The sequence below is a fragment of the Salmo salar genome, chromosome 11 (genome assembly GCF_965601325.2).
Source record: "Salmo salar chromosome 11, fSalSal1, whole genome shotgun sequence".
NCBI lineage: Eukaryota > Metazoa > Chordata > Actinopteri > Salmoniformes > Salmonidae > Salmo > Salmo salar.
The window spans coordinates 105,656,582-105,673,399 of NC_138301.1; the positions used below are offsets into that span (position 1 = coordinate 105,656,582).

General features: G+C 44.9%; 1 protein-coding gene across 1 annotated transcript in view; it reads left to right on the forward strand.

Moving 5' to 3' along the window:
• The first annotated feature begins 680 nt into the window (after nucleotides 1-680).
• LOC106563458 (leucine-rich repeat transmembrane protein FLRT1) overlaps nucleotides 681-16,818 on the forward strand; it is a 56,171-nt gene continuing 40,033 nt past the window's right edge. The window contains exon 1 of the mRNA XM_014129064.3: nucleotides 681-1,343. The gene's annotated coding sequence lies outside the window, so the exon portion shown is untranslated. The remainder of the gene's footprint in view (nucleotides 1,344-16,818) is intronic.

Genomic DNA, 16,818 nt, shown 5'->3' on the forward strand with positions numbered 1-16,818 from the left:
CTTTTACCATTGACTGCAATGTATTGTCATAAACATCATATGTTGTGATGCTTATCTTTTTGCAAAAACATCACAGGATGACGTTTTCCAAGGGGGAGGCTAAGCCCACCCTGTGAGCCAAACAGAGTCTTAGGTGTTCTGAGGTCCACCCTAATCAGTGGACTGCAACAGATGTCCAACCTCTCATTAACCTCGAAAACACCCTGTTCCAGCTTTGACTGACCGCCATGTTGGTGAATCTATCATCCACATTCATCCTCCAAAACGGCTCTGTCCTGTTCCAATACTCCCAAACTGCACTCTTCCCTCCTTCAGCCCTTCCTCTTTCTGTTGTTGTAGGCTAATCACTGATCTGACATGACTAGATGGGTGAAAGGTATGCCGATGTTTACAATGTGAAGTTTGTATTTTATTATTTTCAAAGGAAAATCGGTCATTGTGGTTAGAATGAATTAGATATTATGGTGTGCATGTTTTCAATTTGTGTCTTTCTTTTTTGTAATTTCCTTCTGAAAACAGCAGACGCAAATTTACTCAAGTACACACACTTAAATAAATAAATATAGGTCTATGTGGGGGGAAAATACTATAGATATGGGAATGATTAACCACATTTGACGTGTCTTTATGTTAGAGAGAAAGAGAGACATCGAGAGAGAGCGAGCGAGAGAGGTCACATCTCTTTTCAGGCACAGACAAAGTAATCTCTCTCCTTTGACCACCCCATCCTCGCAACAGCAGCCAGTCTCACTTGCTTTCCTTCAGCACCCCTTCCACCCTATTCTCCCGCTCTACATCCCTGAAACCTTACCAGCTAGCGTCAGCGACAATGGTCAGTGCAGAGAGATGAAGAGGGTAAATACATCACGTTTCATTTCAATTTCGGCTATGCCATCGAAAAATTACGGGGGCTGAGAACTTCGAGGAAAATAATCTAGGGAGTGAAGATGGTTAATGAGTAATCACAAATTCTTATCACCTAACGCACAAGTTGATCAGAGCGGTCCAGCTGTCTTGGCATAACCTATTTCATTTATTTCCATTATGACCGCACATTTACTGTGGGCTATGTCGCAGCGGGAGGATATTTGAAAAGGGCAGAGGGAGGTAGGTTGCTAAGAGAGAGAGAGATAGAGAGACTTGGCAGCACATTATTATAATGATGGTGAGTGACTGATCCACACTTGACGCTGGCGACTTAATTTGGAACTACAAGCAAGGGCGATTCTGTCGTTTCGTCTGCTTCTGGAGGGCATCGGGACGAACCTACAAATTGCCTGAACAACGCTCTGAGAGGCGCACAAAAGAAAGCCTGGGAGAAAAAGACGACTGGTGTAAAGGCGGTAAGGTGAATGTTGATCATTTTGCCAGGGGAGGATTGTCAGTAGCCTAGCTATTGCACTTATTGCATTGTGCATCAGTTTGGGTGAGGCTTGCTTATAGACTGTCTTGACAAGTCAAAGCTACCAGTGGTGTCTGTCTTGATAAAGTAGGCTAGGCTACTAAATACACAAATGCAGTAAATGTGGTGAGCCTCTTGCACAATTTGCATATTAACAAAAAAATCTAGCGATTTTTTCAAAACGTATGCTTTTTCCATATGACTAACTTAAGCACTAAGGCCCGAGGGGGTGTGGTATATAGCCAATATACCACGGCTAAGGTTACAAATTCACGCACACTTGAATACCGTTTACATTACATTTCATTTCGCCTATACAGGCGGTAATGGCCGCACGAACAAGTTGGGATAGTGGAGAGTGGTTACTTCCCGTGTGGGTTACCTGTGCGTGACAAATTCTCCGTGTGTGTTTATGTTTGCGCGCGTTTTTTTATTTATTAATGCGGCATATTAGCAGAGAAGACAGTCAACCAGGGTGCTGTAGCCCATGGTAACGATGAAGTTGGTTGTGTCAGTGGAACACATTTTCTGTGATACTGTTGTATCCTTTTAGGCATACTCCCCTCTATGACAGGCCCTATGGGGGTACCAGTAAAGGTTGAAAGGCTCGACGACCTGGCACATAGCGCCTTTAGAATATCCCACTTACAAATGTTCAGGCCAGAAACAGCCCAAATATCCATATTTAAATTGCTTGACTAAACCAACTAACTGAAATATAAATGTGTAATGATGATAAATACCATAGGAATATAAATCATAGGGCTATCCCTTGGATTCTGCAGGCTCACTTGTGGTTTAAAGATTACAGCCCATATATACACAACATTACCAAATGTATGTGGACACCTGCTCTTCGAACATCTCATTCCAAAATCATGGGCATTAATATGGATTAGTCCCCACTTTACAGCCTCCACTCTTCTGAGAAGGCTTAACCACTAGATGTTGGAACATTGCTGCAGGGACTTGCTTCCATTCAGCCACAAGAGCATTAGTGAGGTCTGGCTGTGTTGGGCAATTAGGCCTGGCTCGCAGTCGGCGTTCCAATTCATCCCAAAGGGGTTTGATGGGGTTGAGGTCAGAGCTCTGTGCAGGCCAGTGAAGTTCTTCCACACCGATCTCGACAAACCATTTCTGTATGGACCTCGCTTTGTGCACGGGGGCATTGTCATGCTGAAACAGGAAAGGGCCTTCCCCAAACTGTTGCCACAAAGTTGGAAGCACAGAATTGTCTACAATGTCATTGTATGCTGTAAGATTTATCTTCACTGGAACTAAGGGGCCCGAACCAAAAAACAGCCCCAGACCATTATTCCTCCTCCGCCAAACTTTACAGTTGGCACTATACATTGGTGCAGGAAGCGTTCTCCTGGCATCCGCCAAACCAAGATTCTTCCATCGGATTGCCAGATGGTTAAGCGTGATTCATCACTCCAGTGAACGTGTTTCCACTGCTCAAGAGCCCAATGGCAGTGAGCTTTACACCACTCCAGCCGACGCTTGGCATTGCGCATGGTGATCTTAGGTTTGTGTGCGGCTGCTCAGCCATGGAAACCCATTTCATGAAGCTCCCGACGAACAGTTATTGTGCTGACGTTGCTTCCAGAGGCAGCTCTTCAGTAAGGCCATTCTACGGCAAATGTTTGTCTATGGAGATTGCATGGCTGTGTCCTTGGTTTTATAGACCTGTTAGCAACTGTGTGGCTGAAATAGCCGACTCCACTAATTTGAAGGGGTGTCCAAATACTTTTGTATATAAAGTGTATTTCAGCCTCACACCAAATATCCTCTGCTCAGTGTCAGTCCTACCTAGAGTGTCGACCTTACAGGGTTGGCAGGTAGCCTAGTGGTTAGCGTATTGGGCCAGTAACCGAAAGATTGCTAGATTGAATCCCCGAGCTGACAAGGTAAAAATATGTCTTTCTGCCCCTGAACAAGGCAGTTAACCCAATGTTGCTAGGTTGTCATTCTAAGAAATAATTTGTTCTTAACTTACTAGTTAAATAAAGGTTAAATATAAATTAGGGTGGTAGATTTCCCAGTTTTCCAGAAATACCGGTTTGACGATCCCTGGATTAGGGATGGATTAAATTGAAAATCCGGGAATCCGCCACCGGGATTTCTGGGAATTTTGGGAAAGTTACCAGAGTTTTGCAACCCTAGTCCCACCCCTTTACTCAACCCAAGTCCCACCCCTTTACTCAACTCTAGTCCCACCCCTTTACTCAAACCTAGTCCCACCTCTTTACTCAACCCTAGTCCCACCCCTTTACTCAACCCTAGTCCCACCCCTTTACTCAATTCTAGTCCCACCCCTTTACGCAAATCTAGTCCCACCCCTTTAATCAAATCAATTAATCAAATGTATTTTTATATAGCCCTTCGTACATCAGCTGATATCTCAAAGTGCTGTACAGAAACCCAGCCTAAAACCCCAAACAGCAAGCAAAGCATGTGAAAGAAGCACGGTGGCTAGGAAAAACTCCCAAGGAAAAACTCCCTAGAAAGGCCAAAAACCTAGGAAGAAACCTAGAGAGGAACCAGGCTATGAGGGGTGGCCAGTCCTCTTCTGGCTGTGCAGGGTGGATATTATAACAGAACATGGTCGAGATGTTAAAATGTTCATAAATGTTCATAAATGACCAGCATGGTCAAATAATAATAATCATAGTAGTTGTCGAGGGTGCAACAAGCACGTCCGGTGAACAGGTCAGGGTTCCATAGCCGCAGGCAGAACAGTTGAAACTGGAGCAGCAGCACGGCCAAGTGGACTGGGGACAGCAAGGAGTCATCATACCAGGTAGTCCTGAGGCATGGTCCTTACTCAACCCTAGTCCCACCCCTTTACTCAGACCTAGTCCCACCCCTTTACTCAACCCTAGTCCCACCCCTTTACTCAACCCTAGTCCCACCCCTTTACTCAACCCTAGTCCCACCCCTTTACTCAACCCTAGTCCCACCCCTTTACTCAAACCTAGTCCCACCCCTTTACTCAACCCTAGTCCCACCCCTTTACTCAACCCTAGTCCCACCCCTTTACTCAACCCTAGTCCCACCCCTTTACTCAACCCTAGTCCCACCCCTTTACTCAACCCTAGTCCCACCCCTTTACTCATCCTAGTCCCACCCCTTTACTCAACCCTAGTCCCACCCCTTTACTCAACCCTAGTCCCACCCCTTTACTCATCCTAGTCCCACCCCTTTACTCAACCCTAGTCCCACCCCTTGACTCAACCCAAGTCCCACCCCTTTACTCAACCCTAGTCCCACCCCTTTACTCAACCCTAGTCCCACCCCTTTACTCAACCCTAGTCCTACCCCTTTACTCAACCCTATTCCCTCCCTTTTACTCATGCCTAGTCCCACCCCTTTACTCAACCCTAGTCCCACCCCTTTACTCATCCTAGTCCCACCCCTTTACTCATCCTAGTCCCACCCCTTTACTCACCCTAGTCCCACCCCTTTACTCAACCCTAGTCCCACCCCTTTACTCAACCCTAGTCCCACCCCTTTACTCATCCTAGTCCCACCCCTTTACTCAACCCTAGTCCCACCCCTTTACTCAACCCTAGTCCCACCCCTTTACTCATCCTAGTCCCACCCCTTTACTCAACCCTAGTCCCACCCCTTTACTCATCCTAGTCCCACCCCTTTACTCAACCCTAGTCCCACCCCTTGACTCAACACCGTGTGTTATTTCATACAGCAACACATTGACTGACACGGGCCCCAACGGGTTTAGCTTTGGAAAACAAGGATACATACAGGCCATCGAGGAACTCATTCTTTGTGAGATTGCTTTTCCTTGACATTTTTACGTGGTGGTGAGAGTTTAGGTTCTTCTTAAGGTTTTCCATCACAACAAAGCAGCTCTAAATGCCTGTAGGTGTATTAGTTGCAGTGTAATGATTTTTCTAGTCTTTTTGAGGCTCAATTCCCCCCTGAGCCCCTTGTCTCTACTGGACCCCATCAGCCTTCCTTCTCCATTTCTCTCTTTCTCATTTGCTCCATGTCCTTCCCTCTCTCCTCTCTCTCCCTTTACCTCTGTCTGTTCCTCCATAGATGGGCATTTGCATCATTTATGGCTGTTGGAGGATGGTATTAAAATCAAAGAGATATTCCCCAGGTATTGACAATGGCTTAAGTACAGCACCTCATCCATTGAGTGGCAGAACAGCAGGCACCATTATGAGCCATCAATCACACTCCTTCCTTCCTTCGCTAAATGGACTATACTAGAATGGGGCTGGAGGCACACAGGAATGAATGAATCGCTTTGGGAATGGGTCTTGATTTTTCATGCAAATGTACCTTTCTTAACTCTCCGACTCAGAATATAAATTCCTCCCATTTTAGCTGTGTTATTATGGCTGAGTTTTCCTGGTGTCATTTGGGTCTGTTAGAGAATCCTGGGTTTTTCTATTTATACAGAGTGAAACCACATTTATTCTCGGACAGTTTATCTTTATTACTCAGTGAAGTCATCTGAATATGGGCATTTTAACGGAGAGAGGTGAACACCTAGTTCCCCATGCAAACACAGTGATGCAAATGTGTGCATAATGAATAATAGCATATTATTATTTTCTTTAAATGTCACTGAGTCCCTCTGCATACATGGACGTAGCCATCAGTTTAATCAGCATCTGCATTTACCAGTACTATGATATGGTAATTACATTACTACTCAATGTTCAGTATTGTTACTGTGGGACCACTATTGGATGACCTTCCTTGTGATACCGGATGCTATTGCCCTGGGTATAAAGATCAGTGGTTTCTGGGATATCTCTTCAGTTTAAGGTTTGGTGCCATAACAGGTACCAGCTCTCTGTTCATATGATTCTTCCTTATATTTTATTTGTCCCCTGAAGTTGTGTAGCTTACTCTAATTAAACCTTGAGACATATCTGAAGTGGCAGTGTCCATGCATAATCATTCCTTACCCCGGCCTTATATCAGCATTAGCAGTAATAGGCAGTTGCAACTTTCTGTCAAACCATTTCCCCCCCTTTCCCCCCCTTTCTCTCTCTTCTTCTCATAATCTCTTCCCTATTCTCGTCTGTCTGTCTGTCTGTCTGTCTGTCTGTCTGTCTGTCTGTCTGTCTGTCTGTCTGTCTGTCTGTCTGTCTGTCTGTCTGTCTGTCTGTCTGTCTGTCTGTCTGTCTGTCTGTCTGTCTGTCTGTCTGTCTGTCTGTCTGTCTGTCTGTCTGTCTCTGTCTCTGTCTCTGTCTCTGTCTCTGTCTCTGTCTCTCTCTCTCTCTCTCTCTCTCTCTCCTATCTGCCTCTGAGCAGCCTTGTTGCGGATGTCATCAGGAAGGTGAAAAATGAGAGGAAAGAGAGAACGAGAGACTTAGGGTTTGGGTCTTCACATTGACACCCCTCCCTCTATCCCTCTCTTCTCTTCTCCTCCATCCTCTTCTCTCACTCAGTGACAGCTGGCAGCCAGTAGGGCACAGTGGACATGCCAGCACAAGTACAGACATTTGCCAACTCCCAGAGACATACACATAGAACATAACTAATTCATACACAGCTCGCTATCGCTCACTCACTCTCCCTTTTTCTCACACACTGAAACTGTACACACTTAATGGAGCATACAAATCAAATCAAATGGTATTTGTCACATGCGCCGAATACCTTACAGTGAAATGCTTATTTACAAGCCTTAACCAACAATGCAGTTTAAGAATATTTTTTTTTCAAACTAATAAAAATACGAATAAGAAATTAAAGTAACAAATAATTAAAGAGCAGCAGTAAAATAATAGTAGTGAGGCTATATACAGGGGGTACCGGTACTGAGTCAATGTGCGGGGGCACCGGTTAGTCGAGGTAATTGAGGTAATATGTACATGTAGATAGAGTTATTAAAGTGGCTATGTATAGATAATAACAGAGAGTAGTAGCAGTGTAAAAGAGGGGGTGAGGGGGTGCAATGCAAATAGTCTGGGTAGCCATGTGATTAGATGTTCAGGAGTCGTATGGCTTGGGGGTAGAAGCTGTTTAGAAGCCTCTTGGACCTAGACTTGGCGCTCCGGTACCGCTTGCCATGCGGTAGCAGAGAGAACAGTCTATGACTAGGGTGGCTAGAGTCTTTGACAATTTTTAGGGCCTTGTCCTGGCACCACACGGCAAGGTCTCTGACCACCTCCCTATAGGCTGTCTCGTTGTTGTCGGTGATCAGGCCTACCACTGTTGTGTCATCTGCAAACTTAATGATGGTGTTGGAGTCGTGCCTGGCCGTGCAGTCATGCGTAAACCGGGAGTACAGGAGGGGACTGAGCACGCACCCCTGAGGGGCCCCCGTGTTGAGGATCAGCGTGGCGGATGTGTTGTTACCTACCCTTACCACCTGGAGGCGGCCCGTCAGGAAGTCCAGGATCCAGTTGCAGAGGGGTTTAGTCCCAGGGTCTTTAGCTTAGTGATGAGCTTTGAGGGCACTATGGTGTTGAACGCTGAGCTGTAGTCAATGAATAGCATTCTCACATAGGTGTTCCTTTTGTCCAGGTAGGAAAGGGCAGTGTGGAGTGCATTAGAGATTGCATCATCTGTGGATCTGTTAGTATGTTAGTATGCAAATTGGAGTGGGTCTAGGGTTTCTGGGATAATGGTGTTGATGTGAGCCATGACCAGCCTTTCAAAGCACTTCATAGCTACAGATTTGAGTGCTACGGGTCGGTCGTCATTTAGGCAGGTTGACCTTGGTGTTCTTGGGCACAGGCACTATGGTGGTCTGCTTGAAACATGTTAGTATCACAGACTCAGACAGGGAGAGGTTGAAAATGTCAGTGAAGACACTTGTCAGTTGATTAGTGCATGCTTGGAGTACACGTCCTGGTAATCCGTCTGGCCCTGCGGCCTTGTGAATGTTGACCTGTTTAAAGGTCTTACTCACATCGGCTGCGGAGAGCGTGATCACACAGTCGTCCGGAACAGCTGATGCTCTCATGCATGTTTCACTGTTACTTGCATCGAAGCGAGCATAGAGGTAATTTAGCTCATCTGGTAGGCTTGTGTCACTGGGCAACTCTCAGCTGTGCTTCCCTTTGTAGTCTGTAATAGTTTGCAAGCCCTGCCACATCCAACGAGCATCGGAGCCGGTGTAGTACGATTCGATCTTAGTCCTGTTTTGACACTTTGCCTGTTTGATGGTTCGTCGGAGGGCATAGTGGGATTTCTTATAAGCTTCCGGGTTAAAGTCCCACTCCTTGAAAGCGGCAGCTCTAACCTTTAGCTCAGTGCGGATGTTGCCTGTCATCCATGGCTTCTGGTTGGGGTATGTACATACAGTCACTGAGGGGACGATGTCATCGATGCACATATTGATGAAGCCAGTGACTGTATTATGTACATGCAGTCCTGTATGCAGTCAGAGTTCACAATAAATACGCTGCACCCTATTGGTAAACTGGATTATAGTAACTGGATTCAGAACTCTAATTACTGATAAAGAGCACTCAGTATATGAAGACCACACTGGCTGAGCCGAGTGTCTCCTTCCTCAAAAGCCCCGACATTAGAGAGTACAGTCGATTTGAATCCCTGCTCTCCTGGTCTAGCCCTTTAGTGCAATGACCCCATTAATTCAACAATTTACACAAGGAACACATGCTCAGATCACTTTAGCATGCTACAGACCATTCTGTACAGCATGTAGTAACTCAGGTCCTTTAAGTTGAACAGTAAAGCTAATTTTACCGTATTCCTTAGATATATTGGAGCACCGCCATACTAGTTAATTGGCCCAGGAAAGTCACATGAGACTTTTGAAGAATGCATAATTACTGTTGATTAAGGGTAGGATTAAAAACAGAACATGCAGTTGGTTGTTTATTACTGTTGATTAAGGGTAGGATTAAAAACAGAACATGCAGTTGGTTGTTTATTACTGTTGATTAAGGGTAGGATTAAAAACAGAACATGCAGTTGGTTGTTTATTACTGTTGATTAAGGGTAGGATTAAAAACAGAACATGCAGTTGGTTGTTTATTACTGTTGATTAAGGGTAGGATTAAAAACAGAACATGCAGTTGGTTGTTTATTACTGTTGATTAAGGGTAGGATTAAAAACAGAACATGCAGTTGGTTGTTTATTACTGTTGATTAAGGGTAGGATTAAAAACAGAACATGCAGTTGGTTGTTTATTACTATTGATTAAGGGTAGGATTAAAAACAGAACATGCAGTTGGTTGTTTATTTTTAATTGGTGTGTCACACTTACAGCTGGTTTTAAGAAGACTTTCGGAAGATATATAGTTGTTGCTAATGAAAATGAGTGTTTTTTTGTTTTCTGTGCATTACAATGACCAAACCATCACTACTGCTGCAGAGGTGAGAATATATTTCCATAATTAGCTTAAATGCATATCAGCAGTGCATGTTGGCCTGAAGTGGAAATTCTGCATTTTGACTCTGAAACCCTCAAGTGTTTTGAGACTTGCATACAGATAAGAAGAAATACTGTATAATGGCATACTATTTTAGATGCTCTCGAGTGACCACAAAAAGTAAGAGGAAGACGTTTAAGCAATAAGGCCCGAGGGGGTGTGGTATATGGCCAATATACCACGGCTAAGGGCTGTTCTTATCCAGGACGCAACGCGGAGTGCCTGGATACAGCCCTTAGCCGTGGTATATTGGCCATATATCACAACCCCCGAGGTGCCTTATTGCTATTATAAACTGGTTACCAACATAATTAGAGCAGTAAAAATAAATGTTTTGTCATACCCGGGGTATACCACAGCAGTCAGTATTCAGGGCTTGAACCACCCAGTTTCTACATTTACATTTTTTACATTTTAGTAGACGCTCTTATCCAGAGCGACTTACAGTATTGAATGCATACATTTTTTTCCATACTGGTCCCCCGTGGGAATCCAACCCACAACCCTGGCGTTGCAAACACCATGCTCTACCAACTGAGCCACACGGGACCATTTCTATATATTGATATAGCACAGCAACATAATAGACATTTACTAACATGTTGCTCACACAAAACCAAGAAGCAAAGCTCAATAAGATGTTTTTTTAGATTTGTAAAACATCTGAAACAAACAGCAGAATGATTTAACAATTTAACAGTAAAAGAGGAACTGTATGTTCAGTTATTTGGACCAGCTAGAATCATTTCAGGCAGAATTTCCTCAAGCCCCATAATTTATCTGAAGTGATCAACACCTGGAGTAAAGTACTTCAAATCAAACTGAGCTCGCTGCCATAAAGCATGCATGAATACAGTTTCAAGTTTCATCGATTAAACTTGCAGACAACTCTGGAAGGTATTAATAAGGAATGTTCTCCACAGACTGTCTGGTTCTGATAATTATATTTCATCAACTCTTCATGGCAAGGTTTTAATATCACAATTCGGACAGACTGTTGATTCAGATTCCCAGAGATATGTTCAGCCCTCTTCCACAAATGGGACCTGACATTTGGGTTGGTTTGATGTTAGTGAGGGGGCTAGAGGCTTAACAACAGTATTAAAAAACGTGGATTTGATCTCTCTGGGCTTTCTGGAGGGCTGGGTTACAGACCTCTCCACCAGATTATGAAAGTACAGATGCCAGCCATTGCAAACACATGAGATTATGGCTACACAAATGTAGAGTGGCAGCAGACAAGATTATAGTACAAGATTAGGCCCATGCATGCGCCCACACATAAATGGATATGCATGTCCTCACACTCTCTCTCGCTCTCTTGCTCTCTCTCCCCCCACCCCCCTCTCTCTCTTTCCCACACACACATTAATACATTGTTACAGTTGTGCCCAGAAACATACCCACGTGAGTTCCCACTCGTAAAACGCACACACACGTAAACACATGAACTCAATAGCTATGTGTAATCCGGGATTATTACAGTACAGAGAGGCAGTGCTTGTCAGACACTTCATATTAAAGCCACCACACAATGCAGCAGCAGATTAGAGGGAGGCAGGAATAGAAATAAAAAGAAGTACAGGACAGGATCAAGATGAACATGGAGGGATGAGAGAGGAGAGACAGTGATGAAGACAAAGAGGGAGGAGGACTTGTTGTGAGAGAGATGGATACAGAGACATAGAGAGAGAGAGAGAGAGAGAGAGAGAGAGAGAGAGAGATGGAGAGTGAGAGAGCAATACAGTGAGAGAGAGCGATAGAGAGTGAGAGAGCAATACAGAGAGAGGGAGAGCGATAAAGAGTGAGAGAGCGATACAGAGAGAGCGAAAGCGATAGAGTGAGAGTGAGAGCGAGAGAGAGAGCGAGAGAGAGAGAGAGAGAGAGAGAGAGAGAACAGGATTTACCAGGGCTCTGTGGAGATGTGAGACAGTTTGCATGCCTTCCAGTTGCCCTATCAGATGGATATCATTGTGACCGCAATTTTTATCATCAACACTAATTAATGACAGGCGAGCTGGCATGTTTGAGCTAATTTGGCTTGCTTGGCATTCAGATGTTGTGAGTTGCATTTCAAGGATTTCTCCCCTGAGGCTTCCAGTACCTCTACTCCTCCAGTACCTCTACTCCTCCAGTACCTCTACTCCTCCAGTACCTCTACTCCCTCCAGTACCTCTACTCCTCCAGTACCTCTACTCCTCCAGTACCTCTACTCCTCCAGTACCTCTACTCCTCCAGTACCTCTACTCCTTCAGTACCTCTACTCCTCCAGTACCTCTATTCCTCCAGTACCTCTATTCCTCCAGTACCTCTACTCCTCCAGTACCTCTACTCCTTCAGTACCTCTACTCCTCCAGTACCTCTACTCCTTTAGTACCTTTACTCCTCCAGTACCTCTATTCCTCCAGTACCTCTACTCCTCCAGTGTCGCTACTCCTCCAGTGTCGCTACTCCTCCAGTACCTCTATTCCTCCAGTACCTCTATTCCTCTAGTACCTCTACTCCTCCAGTACCTATACTCCTCCAGTACCTCTACTCCTCCAGTACCTATACTCCTCCAGTACCTCTACTCCTCCAGTACCTATACTCCTCCAGTACCTATACTCCTCCAGTACCTATACTCCTCCAGTACCTCTACTCCTCCAGTACCTATACTCCTCCAGTACCTCTACTCCTCCAGTACCTATACTCCTCCAGTACCTCTACTCCTCCAGTACCTCTCTTCCTCCAGTACCTCTACTCCTCCAGTACCTCTATTCCTCCAGTGTCGCTACTCCTCCAGTGTCGCTACTCCTCCAGTACCTCTACTCCTCCAGTACCTCTATTCCTTCAGTACCTCTACTCCTCCAGTACCTCTATTCCTCCAGTACCTCTACTCCTCTAGTACCTCTACTCCTCCAGTACCTATACTCCTCCAGTACCTCTACTCCTCCAGTACCTATACTCCTCCAGTACCTCTACTCCTCCAGTACCTCTACTCCTCCAGTACCTCTACTCCTCCAGTACCTATACTCCTCCAGTACCTCTACTCCTCCAGTACCTCTATTCCTCCAGTACCTCTACTCCTCCAGTACCTCTATTCCTCCAGTGTCGCTACTCCTCCAGTGTCGCTACTCCTCCAGTACCTCTACTCCTCCAGTACCTCTATTCCTTCAGTACCTCTACTCCTCCAGTACCTCTATTCCTCCAGTACCTCTACTCCTCCAGTACCTCTATTCCTCCAGTACCTCTATTCCTCCAGTACCTCTACTCCTCCAGTACCTCTACTCCTCCAGTACCTCTACTCCTCCAGTACCTATACTCCTTCAGTACCTCTACTCCTCCAGTACCTCTACTCGTCCAGTACCTCTACTCCTCCAGTACCTCTACTCCTCCAGTACCTATACTCCTCCAGTACCTCTACTCGTCCAGTACCTCTACTCCTCCAGTACCTCTACTCCTCCAGTACCTATACTCCTCCAGTACCTCTACTCCTCCAGTACCTCTACTCCTCCAGTACCTCTACTCCTTCAGTACCTCTATTCCTCCAGTACCTCTATTCCTCCAGTACCTCTATTCCTCCAGTACCTCTACTCCTCCAGTACCTCTACTCCTCCAGTACCTCTATTCCTCCAATACCTCTACTCCTCCAGTACCTCTACTCCTCCAGTACCTCTATTCCTCCAGTACCTCTACTCCTCCAATACCTCTACTCCTCCAGTACCTATATTCCTCCAGTACCTCTACTCCTCCAGTACCTATACTCCTCCAGTACCTCTATTCCTCCAGTACCTCTACTCCTCCAGTACCTCTACTCCTCCAGTACCTCTATTCCTCCAGTACCTCTACTCCTCCAGTACCTCTATTCCTCCAGTACCTCTATTCCTCCAGTACCTCTACTCCTCCAATACCTCTACTCCTCCAGTACCTATACTCCTCCAGTACCTCTACTCCTCCAGTACCTATACTCCTCCAGTACCTCTACTCCTCCAGTACCTCTACTCCTCCAGTACCTCTATTCCTCCAGTACCTCTATTCCTCCAGTACCTCTACTCCTCCAATACCTCTATTCCTCCAGTACCTCTGTCCTCCAATACCTCTACTCCTCCAGTACCTATACTCCTCCAGTACCTCTACTCCTCCAGTACCTCTACTCCTCCAGTACCTCTACTCCTCCAGTACCTCTATTCCTCCAGTACCTCTATTCCTCCAGTACCTCTATTCCTCCAGTACCTCTACTCCTCCAGTGTCGCTACTCCTCCAGTACCTCTACTCCTCCAGTATCTCTACTCCTCCAGTATCTCTACACCTCCACTATCTCTACTCCTCCAGTACCTCTACTCCTCCAGTACCTCTACTCCTTCAGTACCTATACTCCTCCAGTACCTCTACTCCTTCAGTACCTCTACTCCTCCAGTACCTCTATTCCTCCAGTACCTCTACTCCTCCAGTACCTCTACTCCTTCAGTACCTCTATTCCTCCAGTACCTCTATTCCTCCAGTACCTCTATTCCTCCAGTACCTCTACTCCTTCAGTACCTCTACTCCTCCAGTACCTCTATTCCTCCAGTACCTCTACTCCTCCAGTACCTCTACTCCTTCAGTACCTCTATTCCTCCAGTACCTCTATTCCTCCAGTAGCTCTATTCCTCCAGTACCTCTACTCCTTTAGTAACTTTACTCCTTCAGTACCTCTATTCCTCCAGTACCTCTATTCCTCCACTCTATTCCTCCAGTACCTCTACTCCTTTAGTACCTTTACTCCTCCAGTACCTCTATTCCTCCAGTACCTATAAGGAAATTGTAGATAATAGTTATGTATTCCCTATGCCTGGTTATAAAGTATCTGGGAAAGAAGAATGCATTCAACCAATCACAAAATTAATTTTTCTGTACTCATAAATAAGGTGAGCAGTGTAGAGTAATGGTTTCTTGGAATCCATCAGTTACTCTATATAGCTGGTTATTTCTCAACCATTTTCCAGAGAGACCCATTCTGAGCCACAGTTTGAGGATATGGCAGTAGACTGAATGTAGACTAGAGAGCTATTTCGAGGTAACTGAGCCCACAGCCTGTCCAGATGTTTTCCCCCTGAGACATCTGTGTGGATTACCTCAAATTACGCCCTTCATCTGAACCCTAAATAAATTATACCCACAATTGTGTTTTACTTGCCATATGGGGATATATTCTCTACCAACCGACCAATCAATCATTCCTTCAATTCAACCCCTAGATCAATCATGTTTTAGTGGATGATGTGTGTTAAGCGGTAGACGAGCCGTCACAGGAAGCTTAACATAATGAGATAAGGCAGAGGACCGCACCTAATTGGATTACATTAGCAGACCGCATTCACAACAACAAAGACAGGCCTGAATTAAATAAGTCCCATTCAAACACAGTTTGTTGTGAAGATGAGACTGGATCAGGTGCAGGTGGATGGCCTTCCGGAAAGCAGCGCCGAGAGGCGTATGTATGTGTGTGTGACGAGTAGAAACAGGCCCATGTCCACACAGACCTGTCCCTCCTGCACCTTGGACAGGTTCATTCCTCTCTCCTTCCCTTCATCCATCCCAAGTTCCCTCCTGCCATTGAGAAATCATCTCTGTGCTTCAGGCTCTCTGGTCATCTTTTATGCTTCAGACTCTCTTGTCTTGTTTGTGAAATGAACTACAATGATCAGTTGTGCAGAAAATGTTGCAGAGTTCAAATGGAGTTCATTGGCACTGTTGTGTCTCCTGGATATTTGTTTTTTTGCTCTCTGTCTTGTATAGCCGGAGTGAAATGTGGACGAGGCTTGGGATGAAACGTCCCACCACTAATTATTTATTTCTCAGTCTGGTGTGTTTCCATACTGGAGGTCTTCACAGAACCACCTGTACCCAAGACCCGATCTGGGACCCGAGCGGATCCGGATCCACAATTCTAAGTAATGTCACGAGTTTGGGTCGGATCTGACATGGTTTTAACTGACTTGTCTAGAAGGGCCCGTACAGATTCGAATGCGACTACTGCAGCAGAGACAGAGAGACAAATTTCATAATTTATGCTGCTGTTCTTGCTTTTCACGAGAGTGGAGCATGGCGCGTGTAGCTTGTTGTTGGCCAATCATGAGTCATCAAAGTGGCAATAGGCTACAGTCATAGAGTCTAGCTCCGTGTGTGGCAAAAGTTAGGAGATATCTAATCAGGGTTGGGGAGTAACGGATTACATGTAATCCGTTACATGTAAGGGATTACAAAAAACGGTCACTGTAATCCGTTATGTTACCAGCAAAAATATTGTAATCAGATTACAGATACTTTTGAAAAACTAGATGATTACTTCAAGGATTACTTTTAAATTCAGAAAGGATGTTTGCGAAAAATGACATTCAAATCAGCATTGAAAAAGTCAGAGACCACTATGATGACACACCAAAAAAGTGCAGGAATAGGCTTTTGTAGGCTACAGTCCAAGCTATGTCTTCCAATGGTGAGACTGCTGGCGGCATCCAAAGATTATCCAACTTGAATATATGCTTGGAGGTAAGGATGACAGCAGTGGTGTATTCTACGGGGATATCACTTACTATTGATATCTACATGGTGCTGCTCTCTCATTTAGTTATTTGCGCCTTATGGATTGTGGTTGTTGTGGATGGCTGCTCACAAATCTAAAAGGGTATTTGAACCCAATAATGGTTGAATTCAAGAAGTTTAAGCTGCCTGTCAATCATTGTTTTTTATGAGCACAGCATTTCTTTTTCAACTTGAATCATTGAGCCCAATTAGTCCTCCATGACAACAAAACCAAAAAACAACAGAGTAGGGCTGGCTAATAAGTCCTTAGTTTTGGGGTCACGCTCAGGTAAAACCATTTGGCTAATCTATACTTCCAAGTCCAATTCTTGAAGATCAAGGGGTATACATTTATTGGAATGACTGGAATTCTGATAGACTTTGGTTTTTAATGTAAAGATAAAATTAAAACATATTATTATATGTAGTAGAAAGCGATGGGTTAGAAGAAGCCTACATAACCAACCCATAAAGTA